The sequence below is a fragment of the Cryptomeria japonica genome, chromosome 7, assembly GCF_030272615.1.
Source record: "Cryptomeria japonica chromosome 7, Sugi_1.0, whole genome shotgun sequence".
Classification (NCBI taxonomy): domain Eukaryota; kingdom Viridiplantae; phylum Streptophyta; class Pinopsida; order Cupressales; family Cupressaceae; genus Cryptomeria; species Cryptomeria japonica.
The window spans coordinates 356,422,340-356,437,596 of NC_081411.1; positions in this window are offsets into that span (position 1 = coordinate 356,422,340).

A 15,257-nucleotide genomic window follows, 5' to 3' on the forward strand; every position below is an offset into this window, starting at 1 on the left:
TTTGTTCAGGTGAGGACTGGAAACTAGTCATCTCTATAGCATCAAGGAAGCTTCAATGCCTTCTCAACAAATCCTATTTACCCCCAAGTTCCTCTTTCCATTTTCTTTGATCCGAGGCATAAAGGCTAGAGATTTTCCTTTAATTTGGAGGGAAAGTCTTGTTTCATGTCGGGATCTGTTTTCCTTTTTGAGGAAGAGAAATGCTATGGAACAGATTGAGTATCTCAGGGTCCATCTAGGAGTGTCTGGGTGATATCGACACGGCTCAAGTATTTTTGTTTCTACCAATAATCAGTTGGAAATTTTGTTTCCACCTCATTACGGGCACCAATATGCGGATAAGGAATGATTTGTAACATGAATTATGTACAACTTTTAAGGCTCGGTTTTGTTGACAAGTGTCTTATGACCTGAATCTTGTCGCTTCCTTGTTTTCTATAAAAGGGAATTCAAGGCCATTAGTTAGGGTCTGAAGTTTCCGAGAAAGATCTCTGTAAAATAGATTTTTTCTGGAGGGTTAGGTCCAAAATAGTTCTAGAGAATCGTAGGAAATAACAGGGACTGTAATGTTATTTTGCATAGCAAAATTGTAATAGAATAGTTGTAGTTTCCACTTTTCAAATGGGTCATTCTGTATTTGAATTTGTTGGCTATCATCTGATAAAAGATAGCTCATAATATTAATGTAAATATAGTTTCCTAATCTTTACTCTCCTGTGTGCGATTTTATCTTCTTTTAAGCAAATGAGATCAAGGGTTTCATTTGTTTATTGCATTGTTATGATGTATGTACTCTTCTATTCAATTCTTTAGTCCAAGGGGTTAATTAAATGCTTGAATAATATTACAGAGAAAATAAGGCTCACCATAGGATTTGATAAGTATTTCAGATAAAGGATCATAAGCAGAGTAATATTGTAAGACAATATTGCTCCAGGCAAGACGAGCTATTAGATGAAGTTTTATCAAATTTTCAGTAACACTTTTCAGACTCTGTAGCCCAAATTAATAGGGCACTGGTATTTGCTAACAAATCTCATTAGGTTATCATTTTTCCGGTTTTATCTTCTTCATGATCTCTAGGAGGGAATCTTATAAATAATCAGAACAATCATTTGCTAAGATTTATGTATTTTCTAAAAATAGTCTGACCATCTCTCATACTCTAGTTTAAGGTTGACGATCACTAAAGGATTTTCCATCCTTGAGAATTCTCCCTTCATGTTGAGATTTATTATGAGATAATTTGCTTTTTTTTTCAGTAAGTTCCGGAGTATCCTTGTAGAGAGCAGGAATTTCTTACTAAAGGGATCACCCTCCTTGGTTTTGCAGAGCCTAAAGTGCAGGAGGAATTTCTATCCTTGTTATTGTTGGTCCAAGCTTGACAAATATTGATAGTTGGAGGTGGCTCTCCATAGATATTTGGAGGAAATCAGCTTGGTCTCTACCCTGTAAGCAGTGTAAACCAGTCATCCATTTTGGGAACCAATAAAAAATGGCGACTCTACCAAAAGAACAATGTTAAATATTTGAAGGAGTGAAGGTGATTTTGAAAATCCCAGGTTGAAGAAGGCAACAACATTTCTAGCATTTCCAGGTATTTAGATTTTCATGAGTCAAGTATATTTTCATGAAAGTTGTAAAAAATGTGTTCCCTAAGTAGTGAAAGAAGCACCAAGGAAGGGAATGGTAGTGATTATTTCACATGATCCTGTGATTCAATTTTTATCCATTTGTATAAGATTAGATGGAGTATGTTTTGAGCTTCAAAATGAAATAGTTCAAGAGAAGGGAAAGAAATAAGGGAATGAATGAAAATATGTATCATATGTCTGCATTTCCTTATGAAATGTCAAAAACAAATGTGCAATCTATGTCAAGTCATCATAGAGCTTTCTTTAGGGAAAGATATAAACCATTGAATTTTGATGGTATCCAAGGTTTCCCAAATCCTTTTCCTATAGGGTTTAGGGAACAATTACTAGGATTTAATGGGAAGAAGTCAGAATCAACACGACAACATTTGTAGGAGTTTTATGAATTAATGAAAGATTTTGAAATAAACAAGTTAGATGTTTTCATGAAGTTATTTGTCCAATCTTTGAGGGAAAATGCCAGAGTGTGGTTCTCCTACATGCCAGTATGTTCTATCTCATCATGGGATGAGTTGAAGGTGGCATTCATGGAATATTTTGGTGAAAGAATTGATCCAAGCTCTGTTATGAAAACATTCATGGACATTCAGAAAGAAGAAGATGAGTTAGTACTCGCTTTTAACCTCAGGTTTGCTAGGGCATTGGATAACATTCCTAGCAGTTACAAACCAAATGATGCAGTGTGCCTGGTTGTTTATTTGGCTACATTTGAAGAGGAAGAGAGTTATTTGCTAAGAGATAAGGATCCTAAAACCTTACATCAGGCTTATAAGATAGCAATGGAGATTGAAAACAATTTGAAATATGGGATCCCTAGGGGATACCTATCTGCAAAGGTATATTATCCTAAGATGATAGGGTTCAAAGCAAATCATGAATCTAAGACAAAAGGACCATGTCAAGACTTTTATATTCCTACTGATTACATTAGCCTTGTTATTGATTATGATATGAACAAAAATGTGAGTGAAGGGGACTTGTCCTAGACACTGGTTATTCCTCATATTGACGAATAAAAGGCTAATGAGAGAGTGTCTGACATATTAGATGTAGGGATAGATGTGGTGTAAGTCACTTTATTGAAGGACAACAACAATGATTTTTCCAAGGAAAATACCTCATAGGAAATTGGTTTGCAGTCTTGTGTTTCAGATAGATATGATAGTGAGTATGAAGAATTGGAAAGTTTTATGTCTGAAGTGGTTGTAAGTTTGTAGGACTGTGATAATAAAAATCTAGATGATGAGATACCATTAGCTTTTGATGAAATTTTTTTTGAGGATTGTATTATTGGGTGTTGTTCCAGTTCAGATTCTGATTCTTTGTTTCTTGATAAACCTGAAGATGAGATCAAAAATAACTTTAGTGAAAATATCAATGCATAATTTGATGAAGATGCAGATGAAGATCAATTGGTGCTCTGTTACAATATTTTTGAGAAGGGTCTTCATGTTATTCTTAACCCTTCATATGAAGAAACAAATGAGAATCTGAAGATTATTGCATCAACTTCTTAGATAAAATATTGTGAAGATGAAGGTGCAATATCTAATTCAAAGGTAGGTAATAATGAACAATCTTCCCCTGTTGCTGATATTATTGACATTAGATTGATATAGAGCAAGAAGATGAAACATATGAAGAGGTCATCTATGTTCCTTTCCTTCCCCTTGATAACAACTTGCTTGATATGATCGGTAAGAAGGAGGATTCTTCAGAGAGTCCTCATTTCAGTAGGCAAGTTGATAATACAAAAGAGGTATGTATTTTTAGTTATGTGCCAGAATATGAGATTTTCCTTTTCCAATAAGATGATGTATTTGCAGAAAAAGATATTGGTTGCAGTCAGGGTGTGTGCTATATCGAGTATATAACATATATGTCACAAGATTGCAGATACATACTATATCATTGCATAGTTTTCAAGTTTTCAATAGTATTTGCAATGATAAAGTTAAGCATAGTGGACAGACAAAACTAGCTAGCAAATTTGAAAAATGGTTTTCCACTTATGTTTTTAGATTATATTTGATGCTTTCAAAAGAAAATCATGTTTATGATAGAGGAAAGCAAAGGTTGACAATGGTAGATGGCTTTGGTCCATCACACTTGGTTTGATCTTGTAGGCCACAAGTGAATTGGGATAGAGTGGTTTTTTTTGACTCTATGCCCAATGGAGTTATGAATAAATCCCCTCTTAATTTCCTATTCATGGAAAATTTTGAGGTTCTACTTTTCTTAAAGTAGTTGTTATCCATGAGCATTAGTTAGGTTTTCTTTGTTAGTTTAGTTTCTTTTTGTTGAAGTTACCCTGTCCAGGTAATTTCTTCTTGATCTTCCCTGCACTTGGTCTACTTTACCCAGAGATTCTGGTCTCTCGCTTCATTCCTGAGAAATGAGCTCCCCCAAATAGAGCCACTGATAGCCTTGAAAATTGATTGCATAAAATTTTCAAATTTAAGCCCAAAACATTAATTTTCAGGTTGTTAATTATATCCTCTGATAACGATTCAAGGTCTAGGGTTTAGGATTTATCAAAGCTTATTATATTTTTGTGAAGAAAACCCTAAAAATAATATATTTCACTGTTACTTTTTCCCACTTAAAATCGAGGACCTACCCTTTCCATGATTGGGACCATTTTTATTCCCTAAGTAAAATGTTGGTCAACCGGTTCGTGAGGTATAAATTTCCTAAGTCAAGTGCATAACTTCCCTATTACCGGTCCCCTTCTAAATATTTAATGCTCGCGCTTATATTTTCCTAAATCCGGCAAGTGCTAAATACCCCGACCATTTGTTAAAGAAAGGATAAATCCAATGACTAGCGCTTCCCTACAATCAAAGATGTGAGGATTTTAATGACCGCGACATTGCGAGATTGTGTTGCATGTTATTAGTAGAAACTGACAGGGTTAGCAACGCAACCTGTCAAAAGCTTTGAAATACCGATTCACGGGTAATAAAGGTTGGTCAACTAATAGTCCCATCAATCTGCACGTGCTCAGAATGAACAAGGATGTTTTATCCTAAGGAAAATGGTGCTTGACTTTTAAGTTCTGAAGGAGTTGACAAGCAGTATGCAAAGTGGTAAAGATCAAACAGATCAGACAACCCTCATATTCCCGCAATGGAATTTTCTAGGTGGTTATGGACCGTGGCATCATGAGATGATGCCACGTGTCCCTTCCTGATAGGAATGCTTGCAGGGAGGTTGCTAATGAAGCTTGGTCAAAAAATGATATGGTGCTCTCCAATCATGATTTTGCGGGTCCACAAACACAGTTGGAAGGTCAAACTACTAAAGTTGGCAGGAAATGACTATTAGATTTGCCAAGTTAGATGAGATCTGCAGCTGAGTTTCAAATGAGAAGTTTGGAGGGATTTTGGAGGCACCGGCTATAGCTCACGGGAAAGGGAAAAATGAATGGGATTCAGACTTGTCGATTCAGGATTGATTTGACAGTCAAAGATGATAGCTTAGAGATGTGAAAGGATTTGGATAAGCTTCCAGTTTAGGTGTGATGAATCACGAGTTAATTGATGAATTGAGAGATTTACTTGTTGACAGTAATCTTGAAGCGGGAGATTGTACACTGAAAAGAGGAATAAGATCATTCACGTAAGGTGAACGTATGTGAGTGGCAATGGAGTTATGGCCTAGGAAGTGGTGGTGACTTGAGTTATAGGCATAATTGATAGAATCCGTAGCTGATAGGTTAAGTAGAAGATATCAAAGTGATGATTCTTCACATGGATTATCACCGCGACATTGAAAGGAATTTATGGTTATAAATTCACTAGGAAGATGATAAAATGGGTAGAAACAAATACAAGTTTTTTCATCTTCCTGAGAACAATTTTTCATCTATAAGAGGATGGTGTTCAAACAAAACTATGAATGGAGTCGCTGTGTATTTTATGATACTAGATGGATGATGTTTCTCTGGTTTGATGTTGTTCATTGCCAAAGGGGATGTGAAAGCTCAAGGGATTGCCAGAGGGGGTGTGAAATCCTTTTCTTTTCAAGAAAAGTCACCTCAGGCCTATTCCCCGCACTTACTCTGCATTTTGTTGGTAGAGTGTTCCAAGAGGGAGCTCATGGGGAACTGAAAGAAGGATTTGTTCAGGTGAGGATTGGCAGCTAGTCATCTCTTCAGCATTAGGGAAGATGCAATGCCTTCTCAACAAATCCTATTTACCCCCAAGTTCCTCTTTCCATTTTCTCTGATGTGAGGCATAAAGGCTGGAGATTTTACTTTAATTTGAAGGGAAAGTCTTGTTTCATGCCAGGATCATTTTTCCTTTTCAGGAAGAGAAATGCTATGGAACATAATGAGCATCTCAGGGTCCATCTAGGAGAGTCTGGGTGATATCGGGATGGCTCAAGTATTTTTGATTCTACCAATAATCAGTTGGAAATTTTGGTTCCACCTCATCGCGGGTGCCAGCATGTGGATAAGGAATGATTTGTAACAAGAATTGTGTACAAATTTTAAGGCTCAGTTTTGTTGACAAGTGTCTTATGGCCTAAAGTTTGTCGCTCCCTTGTTTTCTATAAAAGGGAATTTAAGGCAATTAGTTAGGGTCCTATTTTTTGTAAGAAAGATCTATGTTATATAGATCTTTTCTATAGGTTTAGGTCCAAAATAGTTCTAGAGAGTCATAGGAAATAATAGGGACTGTAATGTTATTTTGCAGAGCAAAATTGTAATAGAATAGTTGTAGTTTCCCCTTTTCAAATGGGTCATTCTTTATTAGAATTTGTTGGCTATCATCTGATAAAAGATAGCTCATAATATTAATGCAAATATAGTTTCCTAATATTTACTCTCCTGTGTGCGATTTTATCTTCTTTTAAGAAAATGGCCGGATCAAGGGTTTTGTTTGTTTATTGCATTGTTATGATGTATGTACTCTTCTATTCAATGCTTTAGTCCAAGGGGTTAATTAAAATGCTTGAATAGGATTACAGAGAAAATAAGGCTTGCCATAGGATTTGATAAGTAGTTCAGATAAAGGATCATAAGAAGAGTAATACCATAAGACAGTATTGTTCCAGGCAAGATGAGCTATTAGATGAAGTTTTATCAAATTTTCAGTAACACTTTTCATAGACTCTGTAGCCCAAATGAATAAGGCACTGGTATTTGCTAGTAAATCTCATTAGGTTATTAGTTTTCCAGTTTTATCTTCTTCATGATCTCTAGGAGGGAATCTTATAAATAATCAGAACAATCATTTGCTAAGATTTATGTATTTTTTGAAAATAGTCTGACCATCTCTGATACTCCAATTTAAGGTTGAGGATCACTAAAGGATTTTGCATCCTTGAGGATTCTCCCTTTCTGTTGAGTTTTATTATGAGACAATCTTCTTTGTTTTCAGTAAGTTCCGGAGGATTTTAATTTTATTTTTGTTATAGTTTGGCTTTCATATTCAATGTTTTATTCATAGTATGGTGGTTCTATTTAAATTTTTTTTTTTTTGATTAAGGAGTAGGAGTAGCTTATTCAATGTTTTATTCATAGTATGGTGATTCTATTTAAAAAACCTATGACAATGACTCAAGCCATGGGCGTTTGTGAGACTATCACCTATATATATTTGGGTTAGTCTATTCAATTTCCTCCCTTTGAATGAAGATTTCATATCGACGTATGAGATTTATTCATAGACTAACCTAGAATAACCTTGGAGAAAAATAAATAGCTATCGATGACAACTTCCCACACAAATTTTATTGGGCATCTTTATTTTTATAATTCCTCTATACACTTAACAAAAGATAATAACATTATAAAAATATTTAATTTTATTCTATCCAACTGGATCAGGATATGTATCTCACAAACAATGAGCTTTTTAATACCCATAGAGGGGGAAAAAAGGTCTCTCTCTCTCTCTCTCTCTCTCTCTCTCTCTCTCTCTCTCTCTCTCTCTCTCTCTCTCTCTCTCTCTTAATAGACCTTATGCCTAATTTCTCCCCCCTCAAAATATATATATATATATATCAAATTTTTATGTTTTACTTAATATAGATTATTTTATTTGAATATAAAGTTCAATGAAAATTCAATAAAATATATTACTATAGTGTCATAAAATTGCGCCTCCTGCAATTTTAACCACATTTAAGGTCCTCACCTTGGCGACGACATCCTCCTTTCTAACCGAGACCTCTTTCTGCATTTTCAGCCCTTCTTGTTTGAGCCCTGAGATAGCCTCAAGACCCTGTCCAGGCCCCAAGATAGGGCAGGACAGAGGCATGGCACCCCTGTCCCACCCTCTTAGGGTCGCCCCAAGATGGGTCCCCCCGACCTTATCTGCACTTCAGGATCCTAAATCTCACCGATGTCAGCCTTTTATGAGATGAATTAATCTTCAAGAGGCATGTATAAAAGAGAGTTGGTTTTCTCATTTGCATAAGGATGAATGGGAGGCAAATTTGAAGCGAAGGGATGATAAGCAAGCATAGGTGAAGATATGCAACATCAAGCATTCAAGAATTCAAGTCTTCTTCATTCATCCATTGGAGCATCACTACAACATTCATTTACAAGCATGTGTATGTGTTAGGGTTTTATCATGTTACATGCCATTACATGCAAAACTTGTGTTTACATTCAAGAAGCAAAGCAATCATCATCAACAAGTTGTAGATCTGCAAGGTATACATTTCCATTGTTTACATTGAAGCATTTGCAATTACTTTCTTTCAAGGTTGATTCTTCAGCCGAGGTTTAACTGAGGCAAACCCCTATCCACAACCCCCTTTTCCTCTCTGTTCTGTGTGTAGGTTGCAGGTGCGCATCTATAATTGCGGGTTTGGGCTTCATTTACAAAGATGAAATAACCCTTTTCATTTCACGGATTTTGTGGAGGACCATGTACATTCCTGTCATGGTCCCAATGAATTTTCTCCAAATTTGCAGTGTAGATTTGTATAAATCTAATTAGCTTAGATCCGAAGTTACAGCATGATACCGAACTGGTAGCTCCTCATTTCACTCATTTCTATCCTCTTTTCCAAATGGTCAACAAGTCAACTTTCTCATTTACAAAAGAGGGAAAATCACACTTCAACCATTGCAATCCACTTGGAATTCACATCCTTGTCTCTCTTGGATTTGGATCTGGTGGATTCAACCCCTCTTTTGAATGTAAAGTTCTCCCAAGTGAAAACCATCCTAGTGATTTCCTTTCTCTCTCCTAGGTGGGGAGTCACTAGGGTTCAAATTTCCACTTTACATTTTGGTGAACCAAACATCTTACACATTAATTTTGATTTATCATTATTAGATCTACTTAATTGCAATTTGGATTTCAAATTTTCATTTCCAAGTTTGATCTTTTTGCAAATTTTAGAGGTTAATTGCATAAAAACCCTAATTTTTCATTTTGAGGAAATTAAGCTTGTGAAATGTAAAATTTTGTTTGCTTGTTTCAGATCTGATTTCTATTTCAAAATTGCAATTCAAATCTGTCTCTTTATTCTGAAAATTCAATGGTTAAATCATAAAACCCTAATTTTTAAGATTCTTTTATTTTCAACCTTTGACAGCAAGTTTGACCGATCTAGACATCTCCAAATCAGATATTTTTTTGGATTCCACATTAAAATCATAATTTCTATCATCTCTGAAAATTTTGAAAAAGTTGGTCGGACCGTGTGCACTTTCGCCATGGTCCTCGACTTTTTTCTTGAAATTTTGGGAGACAGAATTGACTATATTTTTCTGCTTAAATCCATAAAATTGGCGTACTTTATCAAATTTAAAACCCTCTAAGTTCAAAAAAAAATTCAAATTTCACAAATTCAAATTCAAAATTCAAAATCCAAATTTCAAATCTGCAATTCAAATTCCATTTTCCCTCCTTTATTCAAATTTTATATGCATGTATGTGGTGAACATTATTATGGTTAAATGACATATGAGTTTCTTGTTTGATCATAAATGCATATGGAGTTCCTATCTTATTTTTCTAATTCAAATTTGAGTTACATTAAAGATGTTCATGATGTTCCCTTTCATGCATATGATGATAGTTTAGTTCTCCCTTTCATTCATAGCTATGGTTTACCTTCTCCCAATATTAATATCATTAATGAGGGGACATTGGTGAAAAAAGGGAATATGGACACTTCTTTCAAAGATCTCTCTCCTAAAGATGAATCTTTGGGGAATTGTGTTACTTTTTCTCCTAAAAAGTACCTCCCTCATAAGGATTATTTGGTGCAAGGGGATGATATTATGGCTACTTATCCTAGTGAAACCATATCTTCTTTTCATGATCTTCCCTCTAAAGATGAAGCATTCATTACATAGGATAGTCCTTTTTCTAATGAGTGTCTTGCACATAAAGATACCTTAGAACAAGAGGATGATATTATTTATCATCATAATGCTCTCTCTCCCAAAAATAAAGAGCCTAACAAAAATCAAATCAATTCCATATATGTTCCCACGAAACCAAAAATTCTTCTTGATTATCATGATGTGCCTTACACATATACTAATGAGGTAGTTGATGAGAACATAAGTGAAGCATCATATGTTTTCTTAGTTCCTACAATCCTCTCTTCAATTCACTCAAATATACCATCTCCAACCAAAGAAGTTCCTAAAGAAGAACTCTTAGAAGATGATTGGGGGTCCTTAGGTTTCACTCCTACCTTTTCTACAAAGTCTAAGATGCCTGAATTTCATATTCCAAATTTTTCTCTTAAAACAAATCCTGAAATTGATTGGGCATCTTTAAACTTCAATCTAATTCCCCCTAAGAGTGAACCTTGTTTTGAACATATACATGGATGCAATGGACAAATGCTTGAATATGAGTGACAAAGTCAAAAGAAATCACACTTTCCTTTGTCCATATTTTCTTCTCCATTGTCTTGTAAATACACACCTTCTCATTCTAATTTTGAATTACAACAAGAACATGTGTTGACCAATATTCTAAATTCCAACTTCATATCTCCTCTTTGTCCTAAACACAGAAGAAAACATAAACAACATTCTCAAATTTCTTCTTTTTGTAAATATCATCAAACCCATGGCCATTCTACTAATGAGTGTCAAGCTTTGAAAACACAAATACAACATTGCATTGATTCAGGCATTTTAAAAATAACATCTAACAATGAATGACATATTCATCATGATCATTTAAAATAACATTCAAGTTCCTATTATGTGGCTCCTCACTATGTGACATAGTTAGCCTACCTATTGGGGGCTCCTTGTCATTCATGGTGGTATGATTTTAGGTGCAATCATGCTTAGTGAGAAATATAATAGTCTATTTATTTTTACCTCTATGCTTGGGGGGCAAGAATATTCCTTTTCCTCTTTCTAAGGTTTCACTGTTTTCTTTATGGATTACATTATTCATAAACTTGATATCCTTTCTTGCATGGAGTATTCCTTCATGCGAGTACATGTATGTTCTGTGAGTGGGATCTTCTCCTTTCTTGAAATATATGTCTATTATTAATAATATCTATTTAGAGAACCTTTGTGAACCTTCTTCTTCTTTCTCTCTCTTTGAAAATTACCTCTTCTATTGTGTTATTCATAACTTGATGTCCTTTCTTGAATGGAGTTATCCTTCATGCGAGCGCATGTTTGTTCCTTGGTTAGGATGTATTCCTTGCTTGAAATGGTATGTCTGTTATGAGAAATAACTCTCTAGAAGTTATGTAAGTCTTCTCATTGTCCTACACTTGGGGGGAAATGATCTTTCTCCCTCTCTCTTTCTCTAATCCACTTTTCCCTATTGTGTGGATTGTGTAAGCTTTATTACTTGATGTCATTCCTTATGCGAATTGTTGGTTGTTTGCTCAAGGATTCTCTCTTATACAAGAGGTGTAAGTCCTTGACTATAACCTCTTTTCCACTTGGTAATGTACATCTATGATAAATTCACCCATCCCTCTTGGGGGATAAAAGTGAGTCATCCTTCATCAAGGATCCCTTTAACCTAGTAATAGGAGGAAGGATTGCATTCTTGTTCTCTTATGTGCTTCATTCTAGAAGATTTTATATTTGTATAAGACAACTCCTCTTCGGGGTAGATGTCTTTTGAACAAAGATCTCTTCTCCTCCAAGGATTACCTTCACACTTACATCAAGATATCTCTTTTCAACTATCTTATCCTTGCTTGAAGAGTATTCCCTTTCTTGCTTGGATTTATGACATTATTTCATAACGGATATATTCTTTGTGATGAAGGTAGGTATCCTTGTTCCACTCTCCTTAAGATATCAACATCAACCTATGTTGACATCTTAAGGGGGGGGCACCCACACCGCTCCTTTGTACTATACTTCTCTTATGCATTGTACAGTGGGACATTCTTGGAACTAGAGGGTGGCCTCTAAGAGAAAGATGTCATCACTTTTCTTGTACAGTGAGACATTCTTGTTACTAGAGGGAAGCCTCTTAGAGAAAGATGTTGTCACTTTTCTCTTGTACAGTGGGACATTCCTGGAACCAAAGGGTAGCCTCTTAGAGCAAGATGTCATCACTTTTCTTGTACAGTGACACATTCTTGGAACCAGAGGGAAGCCTCTTAGAGCAAGATGTCATCACTTTTATCTTGTACAATGGGTGATTCTCAGAATAAGAGCACAGACCCTTAGAGTGAGATGACACCACTTTTTGCAAGGTGATTATTCTCAGAACCAAAGCATAGACTTTTAGAGCAAGATATCATGCCTTTCTTGACACATGTACTATACATTCCATAACAGGTTGTAGTGTACTTGGGCATAGACTCCTATGAGGTGCTTCTAGCCTCACTTGCACACACACACATGCTTAAGGATGGGTGGAACTAATGGTGTTCCCACTCTCCTCCCTTACATGGATCACCTAGACAGACTCTGGGGGCTATATTTCCATGTCCTTCTCTCCATGGATCACCTAGTTTTAGGGGCGAGATGTCCATGGTTTCTCTCTTGTTCGCCTTTCTCCTCATGGATCACCAAAGTGTGTATTCATGCCCTCTCTCTTCGTCCTCTCATGAACCCATAGTTTTTCCATTGATGGTTCATGGATGATGACAACTTCACTCTTTTATGTGATCACTTGTTTTTATGTGATGGCATTGGTCTTTGTGTCCTGATTAGTTGTTGAGACATCTAATTATCGAGGTCTCTTCAGCTAGTTAGTTTATCGTCTTGTGTCTTGTTTTTATCGTGTGTCTTTTGCGCTTTGTTTTTGTTTTGTGTGTCTTGTTCCTTTTTGTTTTGTGCTCTCTTGCATATGTTTAAGTTAAGATCCTAGGATGGGGGGCTTTTGTTCCTCAAGATTAGTAATGTCTTATACTCCTTGTGATCTTGCTCCGCATCTCTCATCTTCATCTCTATTTCTTTTACTTTACCGGTAGTAGTGGTGTAAGCCATACTCCCACTAAAGTGGAGGATAAATGTAGTGTCATAAAATTGTGCCTCTTGCAATTTTAACCACATTTGAGGTCTTGACCTTGGCGACAACATCCTCCTTCCGAACTGAGACCTCTTTCTGCATTTTCACCTCTTGAACCCTTCTTGTTTGAGCCCTGAGATAGGCTCAGGACCCTATCCAGGCCCCAAGATAGGGCAGGATAGGGGCATGGTGCCCCTTTCCCACCCTCTTAGAGTGGCCCCAAGATAGGTCCCCCTGACTCTATCTACACTTCGAGATCCTAAATCTCCCCGATGTCAGCCTTTTATGAGATGAATTAATCTTCAAGAGGCATGTATAAAAGGGAGTTGGTTCTCTCATTTGCATAAGGAGGAATGGGAGGCTAATTTAAAGCAAAGGGATGATAAGCAAGCATAATTGAAGACATACATCATCAAGCATTTAAGCATTCAAGTCTTCTTCATTCATCCATTGGGGCAGCATTACAACATTCATTTGAAAGCATGTGTATGTGTTAGGGTTTTTTCATGTTACATGCCATTACATGCAACACTTGTGTTTATATTCAAGAAGAAAAGAAATCATCATCAACAAGTTGCACATCTGCAAGGTATACATTTCCATTGTTTACATTCAAGCATTTGCAATTAATTTCTTTCAAGGTTTATTCCTCAATCGGGATTTGACTAAGACAAACCCCTATCCACAACCTCCTTTTCCTTTGTTTTCTATGTGTAGGTTGCAGGCGTGCAACTGTAATTGTAGGTTTGGGCTTCATTTACTAAGATGGAAGAACCCTTTTTGTTTTGCTGATTTTGTGGAGGACCATGTACATTCCCACCACGGTCATAATGAATTTTCTCCAAATTTGCAGGCCAGATCCGTATCAGTCTAATTAGCTCAGATCCGAAGTTACAACATGATCCCAAAATGGTAGCTCCTCATTTCACTCATTTCTCTCTCTTTTCCACATGGTCAACAAGTCAAATTTCTCATTTACAAAAGAGGGCAAATCACACTTCAACCCTTGCAATCCACTTGGAATTCACATCCTTGTCTCTCTTGGATTTGGATCTAGTGGATTCAACCCCTCTTTTGAATGTAAAGTTCTGCCAAGTGAAAATCATCCTAGTGACTTCCTTTCTCTCTCCTAGGTGGGGAGTCACTAGGGTTCAATTTTCCACTTTACAATTACATGCTTAAAAAATCTAAGAAAAGTACTATAAAATTTCAGCATATTCATTATTTTTAATTTGGAATTCAATATATGTTATGTTATTTTATTTTAAAAGTTTTAGAGAAATATTGACCTAGTTTTCAAAAGTTTTTTCTTTATTAGATTTGATCTCACCTATGGTCCAGTCTTCTAGATTTAAAATTTTAAAAATCTTAATTTCAATAAGATGATCCTAAAATAATTGTTATGTAATAGTATGTACACTAGAAGCTTCAAATTATGTGTATAAGGTTGAGTATTTAAGGATAACATCTTAAAACATTTTGAAAATAAATTAGTGACATCTTCCATCACAAATTTGGTTACAAATTTTATCAGTTTCAATTCCTTGAAATATTAGTTTACATCTAGCATAATTACTCATTATACATAATTGTTCTTTATGTACAATTATTCTTATTGAGTCAATCTAAATCCCTAACACACATCAAGAAAGTTGACTACCCTTCTTTCTATACATGAAACGCTTCTAAAGGTGTTCTTAGAACCACATTATTCTCAAAGAAATATATACACTATGTTGGGATTGGCTTCATGCTATTGGATTATAGACATCTAGAATTTAGTTTTAGATAATGATTGTATTTTCAACCCTACAATATTATCTTGGTCATGCTCAATGTTTGTGAAAACTTAAAAGTAAAATAATAATAATTTTTACTAATTGAATTCCTTTTTGGGTATTTGGCATCTATCTCCATTTCAAATTTCATGTCTCCTATACATGTTTTGTCAACATGACGATATTTTTTGGTGAAAATCAATTTATTTATTTTTAATCGAGCAACACTATTATAATTAATAATTTTTTTTATTAATATTTTGTTAATATCTACTTATGATCAATTGATTTTTGGAAAATGTTTTATTTGCTACAAAGGTGAATTGGCATAAAGATATTAATTTTTCCCAAAATTTTGTACTTCCAAATTCAATTGGGCAATGTTTGAT